This window comes from Gossypium hirsutum, chromosome A10, assembly GCF_007990345.1.
Source record: "Gossypium hirsutum isolate 1008001.06 chromosome A10, Gossypium_hirsutum_v2.1, whole genome shotgun sequence".
Taxonomy (NCBI): domain Eukaryota; kingdom Viridiplantae; phylum Streptophyta; class Magnoliopsida; order Malvales; family Malvaceae; genus Gossypium; species Gossypium hirsutum.
The window spans coordinates 74,713,480-74,738,888 of record NC_053433.1 but is presented as its reverse complement, the minus strand read 5'-3'; the positions used below and the strand labels follow the sequence as shown (position 1 = coordinate 74,738,888).

The following is a 25,409-nucleotide window of genomic DNA, read 5'->3' as shown; positions in this document are numbered from 1 at the left end:
GCCTACCTCCACGATTAACCCCGAGTAAACCCTCTTGAACCTAACAAACCATTTATTGTATTACCCTTAATATTAACCCTTAACCCATTATTGTTGAAATCCCCTAAATTTATTTGATCCCCATTTTTGTCGAGATTGGAATTGAAATAGTTGCTCAGCTATGTTTTATTCTACTTTGTAATTTAACTTGTTCTTAAAAAAAATGTATACATATTAGTAGTAGTAATCTTTTGTTTTTGAGCTTAAGTATTTAATTCCATATTTTGAGAAGAAGCTCTGTTGTACGCAAGTGATATTAAATCTTTTTCTAGTTAAGTGATTTTTCAATTCAATCTCGATTCTAACTTTTACTTTCAGCCTGTGACCACACCCCCTAACCAAGCCTCATTACAACCCTCTAAAGACCTTTTGATTGATGTATCAACTCAATTTATAGTGGTGAAGATTTGATTTTCATGCAAGCCTATGGTAATGACTTTTCATTATTGGCTATTGAGTGCTTCATTTATTGTCCTAAAACACCTCGAGTGATTTGAGTGAATCTTTAATGAGGATGTGAAACTCTTTGACATTTTGAATCAAAGGTAATTACTTAGATGAGGGGAGACACCTATATTTGCAGGATTAAATACTCAACTTGGAATGTTTGAAACTTTTATGTTCTTTTAGTTGAATTCTCAATGTATGATTACCTATGGATTATTTTGAGATATTATCGATAGAAATTATAAGTTGAGAAGAATTTATTTTGATTATGAGTTGAGAATTTTGCTTGAGGACAAGCAAATGCTTAAGTGTGGGGGTATTTGATAAACCTTAATTTATACATATTTTTACCCCATGTTTAATGCATTTTATGGATGATTTCCCATTAGAATTGGTGAATTCGATGCTCCTAATATTTTAATTTCATGTTTTATACTTAGGAGAGCATAGGAGAGTGAAAAGAATGAGAAACGGGCCAAAAACGGAGAAAATGGGCCAAAGTACGAAATCAACACGGCCTGGACCTCCTCACACAGGCAGACCACACGCCCGTGTCAATTTGGCAGGCTCGAGCACATCTTGAAGTAATCACACACGAGCATGTCACACGGGCCCTGCCGAGCCCAAGTTGAGTCCAATTCGGAAAAGGCTAATTTTGAGGGCTCTTAGCATTCTGAAGCCTATAAATACACCCTAGGGGAGGAAGAAAAGGGGGCACATAGAATAGGGAGTAAGGAACTACTCCAAGGAAACTGATTGATCCATCTCAGAAGCCGGATTCATCATCAAGACTGAAGATCTCTCCTCAATTTCCCTTTCAGGAGTTTTGGGTTTTCTTTATGTTTTGTATTCTTTATTATTCTGAGATGTTTTCTTATTTAGTTATGAACTAAAACCCTTAAATACCTAAGCGGAATGAAACCTAAGATGAACCTTGTTATTATTTTCTGAATTGTATGATAAATATTTAACTTTTTCTTAATTATGTGTTCTTAATTCTTGTTTTGATATCCCAGAATACTGATTCAAGATAAGATCTTATTCAGAGAAGGAATAGACCCTGTCTAAGAGTACATTTTTCATAATTAAGCAGAGTTGTTTGCGCGCCTAGACATAGGGTGACAAGATTTTGTCAGATTAGGGTAAAACCTAATAAAGGGATCCATATATCAAGTTAATGCAACCCTAGGGTGTTAACTAGAGAAAGGTCTCAATTATTCAATCTAGGGATTAGACGTTATTAGTCTTGAATAGGGATAATAACAAACTTAGGGATATCTACGGAACAAGTTAAATGAATAAATCGTCTGATTCGGAGCCAGAATAACAAGTACAGTCTAGGTGGATTTTTCCTTAGGTATTGCCTTAATTCAATTGATTTTCCCAAAAGAAATTCCCCAATTCTATTCTCTGTGAGTTCTTAGTTTAGATAATTAGTTAGTTAAAACAAAACCTCTTAATTCTTAGGCTGGATAATAAAAAAACAGTCATTACAAGTACTTTTAGTTTCTTTGGGTTCGACAATCCGGTCTTGCTAAAACTATACTACTGTTCGATAGGTACACTTGCCTACATCGCAATAATAGTTAGTTTCAAGAACGATTAATTATAAATTTTTAAAACCTATCACGAAATAACGCGATCAGAACCATTACTTTTTGATAGTGAGATTGAAAGAACAGCTCGCAGAAATCAAAGAGAAACAAGGCGAAGCCTAAGATACACAGAAAGAGATAAAGAGGACGATATCCACACCACAATCGAGGAGATGGCTGAAAATTGAGAAAATTCGATACCTCCTGCGATTGTTGATGATCTAGTAAATCAGAATCTTACTCCGCGCACTATGTATGATTACGCTAAACCCACTTTAACAGGAACTGAATCAAGTATAGCTAGGCATGCTATTGCTAGAAATAATTTTGAACTGAAACCTAACACAATTCAAATGATACAGCAGTTTGTTCAGTTTGATGGTTTGCAGGATGAGAATCCAAATACTCATTTGGCAAATTTTCTAGAGTTCTGTGACACTTTTAAAATCAATGGTGTTTTTGACGATGCCATACGCCTTCGGTTGTTTCACTTTTCACTGAGGAACAAAACTAAACAGTGGTTGAACTCGTTGCCACGAGGGTCAATCACTACTTAGGAACAAATGACCGAAAAAATTTTACTTAAATATTTTCCACCGGCTAAAATAGCTAAACTGAGGAATGATATTTCTTCTTTTGTGCAGATGGATTTAGAAACACTCTATGATGCATGGGAGAGATACAAGGACCTACTGTGAAGGTGTCCTTACCATGGGTTACCACTTTGGCTACAGGTTCAGACATTTTACAATGGAGTGAACCCCTCAACTAGACAGGTAATTGACGCAGCTGTTGGCAAAACCATCTATAAAAAAACACCTAAAGAGGCTTACGAATTTATAGAAGAAATGTCACTGAATAAGTATCAGTGGCAAGTTATGAGGACAAAGCCAACGAAAGCAACCGGCATTTTTAACATCAATTCGAACATTATGCTCTCTAATCAGGTAGAACTTTTGAATAAGAAAATTGACGGTTTACTTGGTTCCTCATAGGTACAACCAGTGATGAGATGTGATTCAAGTGGAGGAGGAGTACACATAGATGATCCAACATTCAATCGTAGCACCGAAGAGGAACAAGTTTAATAAATAGGTAATAATAATTCTAGACATCAAAATAACCCATATAGTAATACTTATAATGCAGGTTGGAGGAAACACCCCAATTTCTCATGGGGTGGTCAAGGGAATCAAAGGCCACAACATCCTCCAAGTTTTAAACAACATCCTTACCAGCAAGAAAAGAAGCTGAACCTTGAGGAAATGCTCACAAAGTTTATCTCGATGTCAGAAACACATTTCCAGAATATCGAGACAGCACTTAAGAATCAGTAAGCATCGATTTAAGGACTCGAAACTCAGATAGGACAACTCGCCAAACTGATTTCTGAACGACCACAAGGTAGTTTACCGAGTAATACTGAATCTAACCCAAGGGAATAGCTCAATGCAATTACCATTCAAAATGAAGAAGGTTTAATTGAACCTAAACCAGAACTGAGGCAAGGAATTATGATAAGCAAAGGTAAAGGTAAGGTGAACTACAGTGAATAAAAACTGGTAAGTAAAGAGTACAAACCTCGTGGACCATACCCTAGTGCTACAAGGAAAGACCACACAGACAACGAATTTGGTAAATTCCTTAAATTATTAAAGAAATTTCATATTAACTTACCATTTATTGAAGCTCTGCCACAGATGCCAAACGCAGTTAAATTTTTAAAGAAGCTTTTAACAAATAAGCGGAAGTTGGATGAGGCGTCACATGTAGAATTGAATGCGATTTGCTCAACCATTCTTCAGAATAAGCTAGCCAACAAATTGAAAGATCCAGGGAGTTTTACGATTAATTGTTTAATTGGTAGCTTAAATGTTAATAATGCATTGGCTGATCTAGGGCTAGTATTAATGTCATACCCTATAAAATGTTTAAACAACTAGGTCTTGGGAAACCTAAACAAACTAGGATGAGTATTCAATTGGAAGTGAAACAATTAAATTTCCTAGGGGTATTATTGAAGATGTACTCGTTAAAATCGACAGATTTATATTCCCAGTTGGTTTCATTGTTCTAGACATAGAGGAGGATAGTAACATTCCTTTAATTTTAGGAAGGCCCTTTTTAGCAACTACTAGAACTATAATTGACATTGGTACAGCTGAACTCACCCTTCGTATAGGTGATGAAACAATCACTCTTCAAGCTTGTAACACATCAAAAATAGAAAGTGATCATATAAATCATCCTACTAGTACTGATCATGTGGTACAACCTTCTTTGCAAGAAACATGTTCGAAGAGCCTATATGAGCCATGTTCAAGCAACAACAAAGGACCCATCTATGAAGAACGAAGGCTACAGATTGAGGAATTAGACAAATGGCAGACACAGAAACTGAGAACACTCGATAGACCAAAACCAAAGCAAGATGAACTTAATATCTCATCAAATCAACTTAAGGTTGGAGACAAAGTACTACTAGACGTAGGAGACCCCCGTATTGCCACTACTAACCCTAATAGAGCAATTCCTTTTACGGTACTTAGCATTTTCCCATTCAGTACAGTCAAGGTAATTCATCCCAAATTTGGCACTTTTAAGGTAAATAATACTAGTCTGAAACCTTATTTTGATAAGAATGATAGCAGGAATGAGGAGTGCAAACTCCTCGTACCACTATGACCATGCAACCATAGAGGTAAGTTGAGCTTAGACTCTAAACAAGCGCTTCTCGGGAGGCAACTTGAGCACTAACACCACTAACTAGTTCATTTTTGAAATTCTTAGTGATTTCTGTACAGGTAGAGTAATCCACACGGCCAGGCACAAGGGCGTGCTTTAGGCCGTGCGCACACCACGGAAGGAGACACGGCCGTACGATATGGCCGTGTGAAATTTTTCCCCAACACGGGATGCAATAAGTTACCACGGCCGTGGGACATGGCCATGGGCAATCCTGCCAAAACAACACGGGCGTGTGACATGTCCGTGTCTTAGAATCGTGGTTGAAACTGAGAAAGTAACACGGGTGTGCGGCACGCCCGTGCTCGACACTGTCAAACAACACGGGCGTGTGTATATAAACACGGGCATGGGAGAAGCGAACAACATCGCGCACGGTCGTGCGATACGACTGTGTGAATCGCACGGCTAGGACACATGGGTGTGTCCTCAGGCCGTGTGATGCTTGTACAATGAAAATTTTGTGATAAACATGGGTTGAACTCGAACCACACAGGCATAGGACACGGCCGTGTGGCACAAGTCCCTTTATTTTATTATTATTTTTTATTACTATTTTTAATTTTATTTTCCTTTATTTATCCTTTATTTATTTTTGAATACTTATGTTTTCTATTAAACTCTACTTATCTTCATGCTTATTATCGAATTCTCCCTTAATCCTCTTCCATAGTGGTGTTTTGTTTTTAGTAACTCAGAATCGTGCCTAGCCTTTTCTACAATTTTTTCTTTCGCTCTTCCAAGGATTTCATCTGAAAATTCAGGGTAGTTTCACTCCTCTCCCTCTCTTCTGATATTATACTTATATTGCTATTATATATCTTTTTACATTGAGGACAATGTACATCTTAAGTATGGAGAGGTCATTCATACCATTATCAGAAAAATCCCTGAATTTTGTCTTATTCTCAAGTAATTCACTCATATCACTATTAGAATGAATTTTGATTAATCTATGATTTTTATTGATATGTCTTAAATTAAAACATAGGCATGTATGCATTGATTATTCAAACTTTAATAAATTAGAGAATCAAGCATGATAAGTTGACAAAAAAAAATTTAAGTTGTTTCCCCAAGCTAGGTATTATCCTGAGTTGAAATTCACAGGTTTAACATCAAAAAGCCATAATTTTTGTGAGATCTTGAACCGCTAGAGCATGTATTATTTCTTTCATGCTCACTTTTATTGTTGTTATGAGTGTGTCAATATTGATTTGTTATTCTAAAACTTGCATCGATTATGCATGTCAAGACCACACCATTGATTTGATATATCGAGATGATAAAGGCACTTAGGTTTAACCCACTCACTCCATAAAAGCCTACCTTCATAATTAACCCTTAGTAAACCCCCTTGAGCCTAACAAACCATTCATTTAATTACCCCAATATTAACCCATAACCCATTATTGTTGAAATCCCCTCACTTAATTTGATCCCTATTTTTGTCGAGATTTGATTTGAATAAATTGCTTAGCTATGTTTTATTTAGCCTATGTTATTTGACTTGTTCTTAAAAAATATATATACATACTTATTAAATAGTAATTCTTTGTTTTTAACTTAAATATTTAATTCAATATTCCATGAAGAAAAGCTCAATTAGGAATTTAAACTGCCAATTGTAGCATTTTTCTAGTTAAGTAATTTTTCAATTCAATCTCGATTCTAACCTCCTTTTGAGCTTGTAACCACACCCTTTAACCAAAGCCACGTTATAACCCTCTAAAGACCTTTTGATTGATGTATCATCTCAATTTATAGTGGTGGAGATTTGATTTTCATGCAAGCCTATGGTAATAACTTCTCATATTGACTGTTGAGTGCTAAATTTCTTGTCCTTAAACACCTCGAGTGATTTGAGTGAATCTTTAGTGAGGATGTTAAACTTTTTGGTATTTTGAATCAGAGGTAATTACTTAGATGAGGGGAGACACCTATGTTTTCGTGCTAAAATGCTCAACTTGTAATGTTTGAAACTTTGAAGTTCTTCTAGTTGAATTCTCAATGTATGATTACTTATGGATTATTTTAAGATATTATCGATAGGAATTATAAATTGAGAAGAATTTATTTTGATTGTGAGTTGAGGGTTTTGCTTGAGGACAAGCAAACGCTTAAGTGTAGGAGTATTTGATAAACCGTAATTTATACATATTATTATCCCATGCTTAACACATTTATGAATGATTTCTCCTTAGATTTGGTGAATTCGATGCTCCTAATCCTTTAAATTCATGTTTCATACCCAGGAAAGCATAGGAGAGTAAAAAGAGCGAGAAGCGGGCCAAAAATGGAGAAAATGGGCCAACATGGGAAATCAACACTGTCTGGACTTCCTCAAACGGGTAGACCACACGGCCGTGTCAATTTTGTAGAACCAAAGCACGACTTACATGGGTAGACCACACGCCCAAGCCTATTAACAGCCTTGACCACGGCTTGAAGCTATCGCACACAGGCGTGTCCCTATCGAGCCTAATTCTAATTTTATTCGGAAAATGCCACTTTCGAGGGCTTGGAGGCATTTTAAAGCCTATATAAACACCCTAGAGGAGGATTAACAGGGATACATAGAGTAGGAAGCAAGGAATTACTCGAAGAAAGCTAATTGATCCATCTTAGAAGCTGAATTCCCCTTCAAGACAGAAGATCTCCCTTCAATTTCCCTCAGGAGTTTTTGGGTTTTCTTTATGTTTTGTATTCATTATTCTTCTGAGATGTTTTACTTTACAATCATGAGCTAACCCTCTAAATACCTAAGGGGAATGAAACCTAAGATGAATCTTGTTATTATTTTCTGAATTGTATGATAAATATTTGACTTATTCTTAATTATGTGTTCTTAATTCTTGCTTCAATATTTCAGGATATTGTTTCAAGTTGATGCACTTATTTAGAGGAGCAAAATCCCCAATCTAAGAGTAACTTTGTCATAATTAAGCAGAGTTATTGCACGCCTAGACATAGGGTGATAAGATTTTTTTAGATTAGGGTGAAACCTAATAAGGGGATCCATAGATCGAGTTAATGCAACACTAGGGAGTTAATTAGAAAGAGATTTCAATTAATCAACCTAGGGTTAGACGTTGTTAGTCTCGAGAGAGATAATAATATAACTTAGGGATTTCTATGGAACAAGTCAAATGAATAATTCGTCTGATTCAGAATCAAATAACAAGTGAAGCCTAGGTGGATTTTTCCTTGGGTATTGTCTTAATCAATCAGTTTTTCCTAAAAGTATTTTCCCCAATTTTCTCTCTGTGCACCCTTAGTTTAGTTAATTAAGTTTAGATAAACAAATCCCTTTATTTTTAGGCTAGATAATAAAAAGAAAGTAATTAATAGTACTTTTAGTTCCTTTGGGTTCAACAATTCGGTCTTGCTAATGCTATACTACTGTTCGATAGGTACACTTTCCTTTATCGTGATAATAGTTAGTTTCAAGAATGATTAATTATAAATATTTAAAACCTATTGCGAATATCACGTATCATAAACTTTTAAAGCTTACTCCGCTTTCTTTTTCCCTTGTCTTATAGTGTCACCAAGCCAGCTCGGGGATCGAAGACAGTCAAAGATCCATTCACACTATCAGATTATCATTCTGGGTATTTATGATTCCATTATTTTGAATTATAGCATGTGTAAGGACTTGGTCTTTTTGTTATATGTGTCATTATTGATTTGGCCAAATGTATTGGCTTGTAATGGTAATTGATTCATGATAAACCGTAATTTATACATGTTTCTATCCTATGCTTAGCACACTTTATGGATGATTTCTCCTTAGATTTTGTGAATTCAATGCTCCTAATACCTTAATTTCATGTCTTATACTCAAGAAAGCATAGGAGAATAAAAAGAGCGAGAAACGGGTCAAAAACAGAGAAAATGGACCAACGTACGAAATCAACACGGCCTGAACTTCCTCACACGGGTAGACCACACGGTCGTGTTAAATTAGTAGACTTGAAACACGACTTACATGGGTACACCATGTAACACCCCGAACCCGAGACCGACACCGGAGTCGAACACGAGGTGTTAACAGACTTTAAACCCCTTATAAAAATATTTCCCAGACGCTGCCCAATCTGCATACTAGTTGCTTTAAAAATCATATCTTGAGTTTCACAACTCGAAAATCAGTTTCGTGATTTTTCCCTGAAAATAGACTCATATGCCCATCTACATATTTATTTCTAGAATTTTTGGTTGGGCCAATTAGTACAGTTTATTAGTCAAAGTCCCCCATGTTACAGGGATCGACTACACTGACCTTTGCGCATTACGACTTGGATATCTCCCTGAAAAGAGCTTCAATACTGATGCCGTTTGTTTCTATGGAAACTAGACTCAGAGAGGAATCTATACATATATGGCATGACTCCTAATTATCTCTGGTTAATTTATAATTAATTTCCAAATTCGGAACAGGGAATCCAGAAACCGTTCTGGCCCTATCTCATGAGAACCTGAATATCTCTTAACATAATGTCCATATGATCATTTCGTTACTTTCCTATGAAAATAGATTCATCAAGGTTCGTTTACATAATTTATTCACTATTTAATTCCATTCCTACTATTTTAGTGATTTTCCAAATCTACATCACTGCTGCTGTCAGCATCTGCCTTTAAGGTAGACTTTACCTATTTCATAGTTTCCATGATTCAACTAGCCCTTTTAGCATAAATAGCACAATTTATGATAGTGATTAACCATTCCCATGGCCAATCCTTGTCAAGCATATCCACACCAAATGATTATAACATTATACTCAAACATATATAAGCCATTTTCGCATGGCTAACCAAAATTACACAAGTCCAAAAGGGTCCATGACCCACAACAAACGGGTAGTCCTATACATGCCATTTCGAAGTTCAACCAAAATTGTACCAAAAGGGGCTTTGATAGTGTGGGCGACTTAGACTTCAAGATCCCGAGTCCGATAGCTGGAGAACCAAAATCTATAAAACAGAGGAGCAATGAAACGGAGTAAGCAATTTATGCTTAGTAAGTTTTGAGCAAGGAATTCCAGCACAACAAAAGTATAGCATTCATTTAGCTAAACGGATAATTTCATAATGCACAAATTTTCGATATCATACTTGCTTCACATTACTAACCCTTATGTACATACACAAAAGATCAACTTAGCCAAAGGCCGGTAGCTCGTTTATCAACTGAGCGAATACTTACTTGTAAGGGCTCAACTAAATTCAAGCACATACGAAACATACCTCAATGTTGGATGTTTCTAGAGTATTAACTGGAATTTTACAGCAAGCTCATTCGTTACCAAATCACGTACCTTCGGAATTTAACCGGATATAGCTCATCGTTCAAATGCCTTCGGGACATAGCCCGATTATAGTAACTCGCACAAATGCCTTCGGGACTTAACCCGGATTTAGTATCTCGCACAAATGCCTTCGGGACTTAACCCGGATTTAGTATCTCGCACAAAGGCCTTCGGATCTTAGTCCGGATATGGTCACTTAGCACAAAGCCTTCGGGACTTAGCCCGGATATCATTCAAATAACCATGCACATTTAACAATAATTCATGGCACATTCGTATTTCATTTTCATTAGCAAAACTCAAACACAAGACACTTATCATTCTTGCAATTTCGGCTCAATAGCCGCACACAAAGAGCATGATTTTGATTTGCTTAAAACATGATCTAATCAAATCTTAATTTAAGCTCTCTTACTCAAGAACTTACCTCGGATGTTGTCGAACGATTCCGATGGCTATTCGACCACTTTTTCCTTTCCTTTATCGGATTTAGTTCCCCTTTGCTCTTGAGCTTAAGTTCAACAAATTTTAAAATAGTCATTAATCGACTATTCAAGTATTACTTTCAGAATAATATATATATTGATTCGACTTTCACACACATAGATTATAGTAAGCTTTATAAAAATCAATAAATAATTCATTAGCAAATTTTCATTAATGTTTACAACAAAATCACATATTCACTACGAGCTGTTTTCCTGAGCAGTAGTCACTAAATTATTTATAACTGGAGCTACAAAACTCCAAATCACTTGCCGTTAATTTTCCCTGAATATAGACTCGTATATCTTCCATCCATAAAATTTTCAGAATTTTAGTCTTGGCCAATCAATACCAGATTTTCTTAAAGTTTCCCCTGTTTCACTGTTTGACTAATCTGACCACTCTTCACTACGAATCAAATTTCTCATTTACAGAATTCAAAATGTGTTGTATTTGATTTCATTTGAAACTAGACTCATTAAGGAGTTTAAGCATATAAATTTTATCTTATAATCATTTTTGTACAATTTATAATGATTTTCTAAAAACAGAACAGGGAATCTAGTAGTCATTTTGACTCAGCCCCACAATACTTCAAATATCTCAAGATCGGTAACTCTTTTGTTTTTATAGTTTCTTTTGTAAGAAAATAGACTCTTCAAGCTTTAATGAAATAATTTACTCAGCTTCTAATTCAACTCCTACAAATTATGGCGATTTTCCAAAATCACCTTACTGCTGCTGTCCCCAAGCAGATTATTACCAAATCATATGCTAACATTTGCATTTCACCTTAGTAGCTAGCTTAGCAAACCTTAATTTAACATATAATTGTTCATAACACAATTAAAGCATCCTCTCCATTTCCATCAATTTAACACATGCATTACTCATTAACATACAAAAGTTATATTCGGCCTTAGCACACAACTTGCTAGCCGATTCTTCCCCATCTAGCAACCAATGCACATATGTGCTCACTCAACAATGCTAAAAGGAGATTCAAGAATCATCAATCCATCATCACATGCATCATTAACAAGCTTCATATTTAGCATGCAATGGCATTAACACAAAATCCACCTAGGCCGAATATCATCCCCATGACATAGCAAAGATTTGAACCATGGGCTCATTAGAACTCAAGCTAGCAACTAAAAACATGCATGAATCTCATGGCACAACCTCAAACATAACTTAATCTAGATACAAGTATGGCCAAACCTCCTCCTAATCCTCTTCCAAATCAAACATGAAGCAAGAACTCCTTCCTCCTTCCTTAGAATTTTCGGCCAAATGAAGATGAAAAAGGATGAACACAATTTTTTTCTCCTTTCTTTTCTTTAGCTCACGGCAATGGGGGGGGAAGACAACCACACACTTTTCTTTTTTTTTTTTGTTCCCATCATATTCCCTTTCATTATTTAATTTCCATGCTCAATATTTTATTTTTTTCCACCCATGATGCACCAACATAACATGTCTATGACATGTCTTGCCCATCACCCTTGGTCTACCATGCTTGTCATGGCCGGCCACTACTTATTAGGGGGGGAATTTGACATGCAAGTCCCCCCTTTTTACACATGCACTAATAGGTCCTTACGCATTGACCTATCACATTTTAAAATTTTCTCACATAAGTCCTATTTGATGAAATTCACTTACAATTAACAAAATTCAATCACGAAATTTTCACACATGCACATGTACATATAATGAGCATCAATTATGACGGTTAATTATCTTTACGACTCGGTCTAGCGGTCCCGAAACCACTTCCCGACTAGGGTCAATTTTGGGCTGTCACACACCACACACCCGTGCCTATCTAACAGGCTCGACCACGGCCTGAAGTAATCGTACACGGGCGTGTCCCTGTCGAGCCCAAGTAGAGTCCTATTCAGAAAAGGTCACTTTTGAGGGCTCTTAGGCATTCAAAAGCCTATAAATACACCCTAGAAGAGGAGAAGAGGGGGGACACAGGTTAGGAAGCAAGGAATTGCTCAAGGAAAGCTGATTGATCCATCTCAGAAGCCGGATTCATCATCTAAACTGAAGATCTCCCTTCAAATTCCCTCAGGAGTTTTGGGTTTTCTTATGTTTTGCTATCTTTATTCTTTTGAGATGTTTTCTTCTATAAGTATGAATTAAAACCCCTAAATACCTAAGGGGAATGAAACCTAAGACGAATCTTGTTATTATTATCTAAATTGTATGATAAATATTTGACTTGTTCTTAATTATGTGTTCTTAATTCTTGCTTCGGTATTTCAGGATATTGATTCAAGTTAATTCTCTTATTCAAAGGAGGAATAGACCCTGTCTAAGAGTAAATTTATCATAATTAAGTGGAGTTGATTGCGCGCCTAGAGATAGCGTGACAAGATTTTGCCGAATTAGAGTGAAACCTAATAAGGGGATCCATAGATCGAGTTAATGCAATTCTAGAGAGTTAATTAGAAAGAGATTTCAGTTATTCAACCTAGGTTTAGAAGTTGTTAGTCTCGAGAGAGATAATAATATAACTTAGGGATTTCTACGGATCAAGTCAAATGAATAAATCTTCCGATTCAGAGTCAAATAACAAGTGAAGTCTAGGTGGATTTTTCGTTGGGTATTGTCTTAATCAATCAAGTTTTCTAAAAATTATTCTCCAATCTTTCTTTCTATGCATTCTTAGTTTAGTAATTAGTTTAGATAACCAAATCTCTTAATTTTTAGGCTAGATAATAAAAATGAAGTAATTACTAGTACTCATAGTTCCTTTGGGTTCGACAATCCGGTCTTGCTAAAGCTATACTACTAATCGATAGGTACACTTGCCTTCATCGTGATAATAGTTAGTTCCAAGAACGAGTCATTATAAATATTTAAAACCTGTCACGAATATCATGTATCAATTCATTTTGTAAATGGCCATTTGGTATTGGCTAATATTGGTTAAGTTTACATATATATATGATGATGTCTTTCATGGATGTGGTTATTGCATGGTTCGTGATGATAAGTACGATATGTTATATGTGATAGAAAATAGCATGTAATTGATGTATGGATGTCTTGGTTGTGGCTAAATTTGTTGTATGTAGATTCTTAGATTGGTGTTGTTTGATGTTGTGTAGGTTGGTGCAAGTAAGGATGGCAAAAAGGCTTGGTAAATAGCCTTATTTTTGTCCATACAGGTAGACACACGAGCGTGTGTCTAGACCGTGTGTGACACACGGCTTACCCCATGGGTGTGTGATCCTACCGTGTGTCCCCTGTTTTTTAAATTTTAGCTTCAAATTGGCCACATGGGCAGAGACACAACCGTGTGTCTCAACCGTGTGAAGGACATGACCCAGGGACATGGGTGTGTGCCCAAGGCATGTGAAGTCTGCACCTATTTTATGAAAAATTATGAAAATTAAATTGTCCACACGTCCTAAGCACACGGGCGTGTGACTTGGTTGTGTGACTTCAATTTGTTGATGACTTCATAAACAGAGAGTTACACCGGTTAAGGACACGGGCGTGTGTGACCACACGACCTACCCACATGGGCGTGTCCCAAGCCACAGGGGCGCGTGACCCTATTTTGATGAAAAAATTTTTAAGGGTTGTAGAATTTTCTAAAGTTCTCGGTTTAGTCCTGAACCACCTCCAATGCATGTTTAGGGCCTCATAGGCTTGTATAAGGGACGATATGAATGTTTATGAGAAGTTTTAAAATTGAGTGGAAATTCATGTCTCTATTTTGAATGTTTGTTTGAGTTTAAGTTCGGTAATGCCTCGTATCCTGTTCTGGCATCGAATACGGGTAAGAGGTGTTACACCCTTGTTACTTCAAATTTCTAGATCAAATTCTTGTAGCAAAAGAATCCATCTAATCAGTCTCTGCTTTGCGTCCTTCTTGGTTACTAAGTATTTAATTGCAGAGTGATCGATATACACTATGACCCTAGTGCCTACTAGATATGATCTAAATTTACCAAATGCAAACACAACAACCAATAATTCCTTCTCAGTGGTAGTGTAACTTAGTTGTGCTTCTATTAGACTATGGCTCGCATAGTCAATAATGTGAAAAAATCTTACATGTCTCTTGCCCAAGCACTGCTCCAATAGAAAAATCACTTATGTCACGCATGAGCTCAAATGGTAGGGACCGATCTAGGGCACTACTATTGGATCAACCACTAGTCGCTTGTTCAGCTCCTCGAAAGCAAACAAGCAAGCATCATAAAAAAGGAACGTTTTATTCTATTCCAACAAGGTACACAAGAGCTTAGAGATCTTAGAAAAGTCTTTAATAAATCTCCTATAGAATCCAACATGCCCTAAGAAGCTCCTAATTCCCTTAGCACTCATTGGGGTGAAAGCTTCTCAATCACTTTGATTTTTGCCTTGTCAACTTCGATTCCTTTATGAGAGACCTTATGCCCTAGGACAATACCTTCTTGTACCATGAAATGAAACTTTTCCTAGTTTAAAACGAGGTTAGTCTCTTTACAGTGTTGTAGTCTAGCTCTAAGTTATGCAAACCACCTTCGAAGTCTTTCTCAAATACGGTGAAATCATCTAGAAACACTTCAAGGAACTTCTCAATCATATTCGAGAATACTAACATCATGTATCTTTGTAATGTTTTCGGTGCATTACATAGACCAAAGGGCATTCTTCTGAAGGAAAATGTACCATATGGACAGATGAATGTTATTTTTTCTTAATCCTCTAAGGCGATTACAGTCTGATTGTACCCAGAATATCCATCTAAGAAGCAGTAGAAATCCTTACCAGCTGATTGGTCTAACATTTGATCAATGAAAGGCAGTGGAAAATGGTCTTTCCTTGTGGCTTTGTTGAGCTTGCGATAGTCCATATAGACTTGCCATCCTATGACAGTTCGTGTAGGTATAAGCTCATTATTATCGTTACTGGCCAGGGTTACACCTTCCTTCTTTGGCACACATTGGATTGGACTCACCCAAGAGTTTTCTGAGATTGGGTAGATAATGCCAGCATCCAACCATTTGATTATCTCTTTTTTCACCACCTCCATCATATTGGGGTTCAACCTATTTTTCTATTCAATAGAACTGCCATGATAATTTTTCAGTACAATTTTGTGCATACAGATTGTAGGCTAATTCCTTTAATATCTGCTGTACAAACCCAATTTTGCCAAACCCAAATACATTTCAAACCCTTACTAACCCAAGCCTGTTTACAATATTTCAGCCCAATTAGCCTAACCCAAGTACTACTAGCCCAATACCCTAAATTAACCTAGCCCAGCAGCCCAAAACAAATCAGCAGAGAGGAAACCCTAATTCCACTTGTTCTGATACCAGCCATCAGCCCCATACCACTGGCACCCCAGCTCTCCATGCCACCATGTCGGCCACCTGCTCCTCTGTACCACCATGCCTCCGCCACCTTCACCCATTCCCTGCAGGACCAGAAAGAAGACAAGACAATAAATATTAAATACAATTTTGTAAAGGCTATAAAAGCCTATTTGGCTTTCTGTAAAAGGGTCGGCCATTTTTCCATGAATACAAAGATAGATTTTTACAAAACTACAAGTAGTGAGTTGAGGGAAGTCAAAAGAAGCAAGAATAATATCAAATAGGGCAACCAAAACACGAAAATTAGAACCGGAAACGTAAGGTGATTGTGAATCTATTCTTGTTTTGTTTTCTGTTCTATTTTCCCATATATATATACTAAAATATATAAAAATAATAATATAATACAAAAATAAAAAAAATCAGATTTTTACCTTTCCGGCCACCGCGTGCGGTGGCCGGCGCCGACGCTGGCGGACCTCCGGCAGCCGTCCGGTGACCGGCCCCCATGGCCGGAGCTCCCCCCTCCCCTCTCTTCTTTCCCCGCTCTCTCTTTTCTCTCCCTCCTGTTCTTTTTTTTTCTTTCTCCTGTTTTAAATGAAAAAAACAAAAAAACTTGGTTTATATAGGGGTCCAAAACGCACCGTTTTGGACCCCCCTTTGAAGCTAAACGATGCCGTTTAGGGCTTCGGGTCGGGTCGACCCGACCCGTCCAGCCAGGGTCCGCGTGTTTTTGAAGCAGAAGGGCTAATTGCGCGATCGGCCCTTCCGCATTTTTGCTATTTTACAATCAGGTTTTTAATATTTTAATTTGGCCCCAGAGTTTTGCCCGTTCATCAATTTAGTCCCTCCGTGCTGCGCTGCGTTTTGGTAATAGAGAATATTGCACTTTTGGTCCTCGTTGTTTTCACGCGTGTCCATTTTAGTCCTTTATTTCTTTATTTCTTTTTAAATTCGCCCTGAAATTCTGTTCTTATTCCGATTTAATCCTTTTTCGTTTATTTTCCTTTTTACATATTACTAATATTGTTACTATTATTTTTATTAATATATTAATTATTTTTTTAAGTATTATTATTACTAATGATTGTTATTTCTAGTTTTAGCATTATTATCAATATTAATATATGTATATTATATATGTATATATTCATACATTTATATAGTACTATTTTAATTACTTTATTTTAATATTATTGTTATATCATATTTGTTTTTATATATTTCATTATTATTTTTAATATTATTATTAATATTATTAGATGTTATTTATTCCTAATGATTGTTATTTCTAGTTTTAGCATTATTATCAATATTAATATATGTATATTATATATGTATATATTCATACATTTATATAGTACTATTTTAATTACTTTATTTTAATATTATTGTTATATCATATTTGTTTTTATATATTTCATTATTATTTTTAATATTATTATTAATATTATTAGATGTTATTTATTCCTAATATGTATATTATGTAAATGTCTTAATATTATATTATATGTATTTTTTTATATATGTTATGTATATAAGTTTTTTAATATTATATTTTATACATATTTTTTAATATTATTAGTTATATTTTTTATATACTATTACATGTATACTTCTAATATTATATCGTATATTTCTAATACCATCATTTATATATATATATATATGTGTACTAGTATACGTATAGCGTACAAAATAGCTTTCCTATTATTATTATCATTTCTAAAGGTATATACGTAGTATATATGTTCTTTATAAGTTATATATCTATTTTTCAATAATATTACTTGTTATGTATATTTTTATACATTTCCATATACATATCTTCAATACTATCGTGTAAATACTCTTATTCCTATTATTATGTATATACTTTAACATTAATAGATATACATTTTTGTCACTTCATGTATAGTTCAAATAATACATATGATATCTTTCTAACGTTATCATTGCTTATATAGATGTGTTTTGACGTACATGTTCTTAATGTTTTTATGTATGTATATTCATTATTTTCTCGTATTTGATGCTATAATTACATTTAATCTTGTATGCATTATTAGTATTTTCCTTCAATATCATTGTAATATTTTTTATTTGTTTCAAATATGTTTATAGTTCTTCCATTTATTTATGTTTATTTCATATCAGCTTGCTTCACATTATTTCAAAAAATTATCCATGTTTTCTTATTTACTTCAATAATCAAGGTAATATATCGAATTAACACTAAGTCATCGATTTCATCGCTATGTTGGGTGAACATCAATCGACTCGTGTTAAAACGGTATACCCTTCTCAAAAAAATCAAAAATTGAAAACTTCTCGTCTTTTTTATCAAGTCACGACTAAATATTACATTGGACTCGTAATTTTGAAAATCAAGACAACACGTGTTTATGAGATACCAATTTTGGGCGTTGCGAGGGTGCTAATACCTTCCTCGCGCGTAACTGACTCCCGAACCCTATCTTTCTCTGGATTTTAACGTGGACTTAAATTCATTTCTTTTCATTTCAAAAAATAAATTTATAAGGTGTCCGATCACACCTATAAAAAGGATCGGTGGCGACTCCCCTTTTATTTCAAAATCGAACTTTAGTTTCCAAACTTTTTAGATCGCCACAATTAGCGACCCGAAAGCTAATTTTTTACGTCGCTACATCTGCGATTGACTATCCTAATGCTTTTTTGAATTTCCTAGGTACATCTAACAATTGAACCTCTTGTTCATAAGTTAGCTCAGTAGATACAACCATAGGCAGTGTATCCTTCCCCAGATAAGTGTACTTTAACTGTGCAGCTAGAATTTTCAACTCTAATGTGGGTGGTTCTTCAAAGGATAGTTTAGCAGAGTTAAAGGTTTGAGCAAATAAATCTAATATGCCATACCTCTTTCCAAGTGTATCGATAATTAGTTTGGATATCAACAACTGCTTGTGGTGCCCTAATGGACCTTCATCATCAATATCAACTGAATCCAATTCACTATGCTCTTTGTCATGGTATTTTTTTTAAAAAACATTTTTCACAACAGAGTCCAATAAACTGATAGCATGACACTCTTCTATATCATCAGCACATTTTAGAGCCTAGAAAACATTAAAAGTGATTTGTTGATCGTTCACCCGCATGGTTAACTTACCCTTTTAAACATCAATCACAGTCCTACCTGTTACAATAAAAGGTCTACCCAGAATAATAGACACATCTTAGTCAGCTTCATAGTTTAATATAGTGAAATCAGTATGGAAATAAATTTATCTACCCTTACCAGGACATCTTCAATTTTACCTTTTAGGTGTGCATATGATCGATTTGCCAATTGCAAGGTCACAGTGGTAGGTCTTGCTTCACCAATTCCCATATTTTTGAACATAGACATAGGTATAAGGTTTATGCTTGCTCTTAAATCGCACAAGGCCTTCCGAACATATTGGTTACCAATTGAGCAAGGTATTGTGAAGCTTTCTGGGTCCTTTAGCTTCGGAGGCAATTTATTTGTCAATATAGCGGTGTACTCTTAAATGACTGCGACTATTTCAAATTCTCTCAATTGTGTCTTCCTTGAAAGTATGTCTTTAGTAAACTTGATGTAGTTGGGCATTTTCTCCAAGGCTTCCACCAAAGGTATATTGATGTGAAATTGCTTAAGGACATCCAAGAATCACCTGAATTGTTGGTCTTTTTTGTGATTCTGAAATTGTTAGGGAAATGGTGAGGGTAGGTGAACTTCAGGTTGTAGTGATTGTTTTACCTAGGCATTGTTTTTAGTAGTGCTATCTAAGTTTGCTTTGAAATTGTTTGATCCAGTTTACTTAATTTCGGTGCTCTTCTTGTGTTGTTCAAGTGTTTTGCTTGATCAAATTCTGAAGTTGTTGTTTCAGCAACAACACTCTTGTCAGCTCATCTAGTTGTGTGCCATTTCTAAGAGTGATTGCTTTACAATGTTCTTTCCCATGTGGTCTTGCATTCTTGGTATCTTTAGGCAAAGTTCCTTGTGTTCTTGAGTTCAAAGCATTAACTATCTGTCCTATTTGGTTCTCTAAAGCTCATAAAGATGACGCTTGGCGCTAGATCACAACATTATTCTTGGCCATATACTCCTTTAAAAGAGATTAAATAGATGAGGAAGAAAATGATGTCTGCCCTTGTTGAACTAGTTGTTGAGGTAGAATAGACTGATGGAAACCAAGTAGGACATTTATGGTAGTGGGTCTGACAATTGTATTGGAATTCTTAACTCCTTAATTGTTCCACTTAAAATTTAGCTATTGCTTCTAACCAAGGTTATACATGTTGAAATAAGGGTTATTGTTCGTATTGAAGTTGCCCATATAGTGGACATATGTTGGGTTTGAGGCACACTCTTCAAACACGTGATCCTCACCACTATAAACACAAGATAACCCAACTTCTTTCAGCTCTTTCGCCTCACTAGGTTTCTGCATTGTCTTTATCATGTTGGCTAAAGAAGATACCTGAGCAGTAAGCGATGTAATTGCATCTAGTTCAAATGATCCAACTACTCTTTTACTAGTTCCAACCTTGTTGTGGGGTATGGATAATCGTTCTTGGCAATTCTCTCTAAAATCTCGTATGCTTCATTGTAGGACTTTTCCAACAGAATTTTATTAGCTGAGGCGTCAACCACCATCCGTGTCTATACATTCAAACCATTATAGAACATCTCCATTTGGGTCCAATGTTGAAATCTATACATAGGACATTTCCTAATCAGATCTTTGAACCTGTCCCACGCTTCATACAATGTTTCATCCTCTAGTTTCTTGAAGGATGTTATGCCATTTCTCAATTTAGCATTCATATTAGGTGAGTTATATTGCAATAGGAATCTTTGACAGAGATCATTCTATAATTCTATTGTTCCAGATAGCGAAGTGTTGAGCCATGTTCTAGCACGACCTCTTAAAGAATAAGGAAACAACTTGGGTTTTAACGCATCTTCAAGGACACCTTACTGTCTGAAAGAATCACATACCTCCAAGAAAAGTCTCAAGTGCAACCTATGATCTTTAGTTGGCAAACCACAAAACTGGCCAATTGATTGAAACATCCAAAACATTACAAGTTTCGACTCAAAGTGGGGGGCTTTAATTTGGGGCCTCACTATTCCAAGGTTCAGGCCATCTAAGGTACGAACTACATGCTCTCAAATTGGCCTATCCTAATCATCAAACATTTGAGCAACCTGAGGATTACCATTGCCAGCTCTTGGATTAAGTATCTAATTCAAACCAGGTTGATTGTTACCACCTTGATTCGTTGCTCTTTGTTCCCTTTCTCCTTCTTTGCAAGGTTCTTTCAATTTTTGGATCTAAGGGATAGAGTTCTTCAACGAATGCCTTTATGCATACAACTAGTAACAGACCTTTTGGGGTCATGAAATAAACAAATTAATAGCTAAAAATATAAAAATTGTAATAACAAAAACTAAAGTTGACAATCGCTAGTCCCCGGCAACAATGCCAAAAACTTGACGTGTGTGGATATGGTGTGCGAGTTGTGCAACTATACATGTCGAATCAAGTAATAAAGTGATGAGTGAATATCATTCCAACAAGGATTGGATTGGTATTCTTTGTCTAAATTATCACAATTGAGTAGAAGAGATAAATGAATTGAATGATACTTTGAGAAATCACAATGCAGTTAATACACTAAAAATGAAAGTAATGAAATGTACTATCATAGATTGCAATTGCAAAAAATTGAATAAAAGCACTAAGGATTGAAGCAAGATTGGAATTTTGATTGTAAAGGCTAGGATTACTAATGAATTAGTTCTAACCCAAGAACAATGCCATGGCAAAAATATGGTAACCTACTGCTCGATTGGGTACTAATATGGTCTACCTCTATCGAAAGCAAGACCTAAAGCTGTTCACTCTTAAGACACTATACATCTATGGGCTGGGAATTAGCACCCACGACTGAAGCACAATCCTCTAAATTGTCTAAGGTAAATCTCTATGTCTAGAGTTTACACGAGCATTTCACTCAACTCTCCCTTGTATTACCAAATTTTGGTCTAAGCAACCTAAATCTGTCGATATTTAGATACTTTCAGACTTATCAAGCATTTATCAATACCGTAATAAGCATATAAATAGAAATAAACATTCAGTGAAGTAGTAAATTGATTCATATCCATCCATAAACATTCATCAGAGTTAAAACATCATCAAAAGTAATCCCCAATTGTGCTAAGTTAGCCCATGACTAGGCTACGCAAATTCAAGTTTTTTAATATCATCAACATCCTAAAATAATAGTTCAAATTAGCAGATTTAGAACAAATTGTAGAGGAAAAATCTGGGTTCAAAACACGAAATCTGGTGCGTATCTTCACCCAAGCTTTTAGTAGCTCAAATTACCTTCATTGTCACAAAGAGACTTTTATCAAAGCTCCATATTTGCAATCAGCTGTACTTTCAGCTCTCATTAATGGCAGACTGCCTCTTGGCCTTCAATCCCCCTTTTTTCTTTCATATTTGGGTCCTCTTCTAGGGTAAAAGCCGTCAGCCAATGATTATTTTTTCCCTAATTTTGAGGTGGAGCATTTTCATTACACATGCATTTGAGGGGAAATTGTTGACTGCTCTAATTGATGACTAGGTATTTTTCGTTTTCTTCCTCAGTATTTCCATGGTAATCTCTCATAATGCCTCGGCAAATCTCCATCCTTTGCTATCTTTCTTCCTCAAACCTGTCATTATCACTGTAATGACCAATTTTGGCCCGGGCCCGTGCAACACAAAACAACAAAAACAAAAAAAATACAAAAAATATATAAAGCCCAACACAATGGCCCAATGCCCCAAAACAAGCCCAAACGACCCAAAATTTTGGTCACTGGAAACCCTAGCAGCCTTCAACACCGACTGCCCCCTCCATTCCTCCGTATGCACTACCGTACGGCCTCCACGCGCCACGCACACCTGCAAACAGACAAGAAAACAACAGCAAATAGAAAAAAAAACAAGCTAATGGCAGTAGGACAACAACAAATAGGAAAAATGAAGAAAATTTGTCATTTTTATTTTATTTGTTTTGGGATTTCGGCTATAAAGCCAAAAACAATGTATTTTCGTTTTTTCACGCAATATACAAAGAGGAACACCTACTTAATAAAAAAAAGAGGGGCATTTCGAAAGCAAAGGAAAAGAGGTGACTTTTAGTCTTTATTCTGACTTGATTTTTATTTTCTTTCTTCGTGTTTTTTTATATTTAGTGTATAACAAAAAAGGAAGGAACTAATTTGTGTTTGGAAGCCTTTGAATCTCTTCTTGTTTCGTCATAATCGAGACTTGGTAGCAATTTAGAGCTTGCGAACAAAAATCACGAACTGGTGGTCCAATGAAGCCTTGATTGACCATTGTTGGGTCGAAAGGGAAGGCAAGAGGATCGTCAATGGAGGGCTTGTCGATCGGCTGAATATTGGAGAGAAAAGTTTGATTTTCTTTCTCTTTTTTGAAGCGGCTAGGGGATTTTCTTAGAGTTTATTTTTGCTGCTATGGGGAACATTAGATGACACCGTTTTAGGCTAAAATTAATAGCCTCAAAACAGCACTGCTTTAAAAAGGGGGTATTTACACAATAGGTCCTCCCCTTTTGTGCGTGCATTTGATTGCATATTGTTCGCTCTGTTTTGTTTTTTCAATTTAGTTTGGTAAGTTGTGTTCATTTTCAATTAGGTCCGCGCCTCAACAAGGATCTGGAATAATTCCAGTTTTAGTCCTTGTGCATTTGCGCACATTACACGCCGGTCTCTATTTTGGTTTCTTTTATTTATAAATTATTCCTTTCATTTTTAAGTTTATTTCATTAAGCCTTTTATTTGAAATACTTATTATTTTAAAATTCATTTAATATTTTTATCTATTTTATTAACTTTTCTTTTTATTATTTATTATTTGTATTATTATTTTGAAGTTGGTTTTATCATATTTTATGTAATGTCTCATTTAAATAACTTTTTACATATATTATTTCAATAGTTAAATCATTATTTTAAAATTCATTTTTTTGTCTATAAAATCATTGTTTTGAAATTCTTTATATTAGAATCTTTTAATAAATTAGTTAGAAATTCATGTAAATGTTTCTTTATACATATCTGTACATATATAGCAAAATTAATTTAATCTTGTAGGCATTTCCATGTTACTTTTATAAAGAATTATTCCAAAATCTATTCATATATGTGTTTTGTAAATCTATTATGTGTATTATATCTTATTGTGTATTTTTATTATTCTTTCATGTTTTATATATTATTTAAGTTATTATGTACATTGTCAATTTTTTTTAAATGAATTTGTGTTTAAAATATTTTACATATGATTTCTGTTAAATTTATTCTTATATTATATTACATAATCCTACATTATATATCTTTTAAATTATTATATGTATATATGTTTATTGATGTCTATGTTTAATCTATATACATTACTAAACCCATGTACTCTATACCTATAGTCTTCTTTATATATAAGTATGATTTTAAGTCCATCATTTGTAATAAAAATAATTCAATCTCGAGTACGTTTCTATGGTATTTTTTACAAGCAATTATTTCTAGTTTATTTATATACCTATATACATATAATTTATGATAAAATCAATCCAATTTTTTTTTATATAATTCATATTTTAATTCCATGTTATTTTCGTATATAATTGCTTCAAAATTCGCCCATACATGTATATATATATAGCTACATGTTTTAAACCAATTATCCTTTCACATCTTATGTATTATATAGATTATTCTTATGGTAGGGATATTACCAATTTTAAATAAATGTTTCATGGCTAAATATTTAGTATTTTATTTGATCTAAATGTTTTTGTAACATCTATTATTTTTTTTACATATATATATTGTCGAATACATATATATATTGTCGAAACCATTTTCAAATCGAGTTTTGGAAAATGAGAATCGACTTTAAAAACAAAAACGGGAGTCGCCACCAATCTTTTTAGGTGTGATTGGATCACCTTTAAAACATTCGTTTTAAAATCGTTGGTTTTGATCTACGAAATCAAAAGAATGGGTTCGGGAGTCGGTTACGTACGAGGAAGGGTTAGACCCTCATAACGCCCAAAAATTGGTACCTAATTGATTATCAAAATGTTTTTAATGTTGGAAATTAAAATTTTAAGATGTAATCCTCTTTAAAGTATTTGAAAATTTGGGTTTACTTGTATCAAAGTATCGACTATAAGTTAGCCCTTAGAAATCTCTATCTCAAAACAGCAAAATGCTACATCCAGTAAGTTAGGACATATCACTTTGCAATTCCAAGACAGTCACTTATATTTCGAAATCCTTTAAAAACTTTAGAATTGTACATGACTATTCGAACTTAACGAGAAAAGTTGCAACCCAATAAGTTAGGGCACTACTTTTT

At 35.0% G+C, this 25,409-nt stretch overlaps 1 non-coding gene across 1 annotated transcript; it reads right to left on the bottom strand.

Moving 5' to 3' along the window:
* Positions 1-2,692: 2,692 nt before the first annotated feature.
* Positions 2,693-2,799, bottom strand: LOC121208874 (small nucleolar RNA R71). The gene has a single exon (XR_005903998.1). It is a non-coding gene; the product is annotated as a small nucleolar RNA R71 (small nucleolar RNA).
* Positions 2,800-25,409: the final 22,610 nt, after the last annotated feature.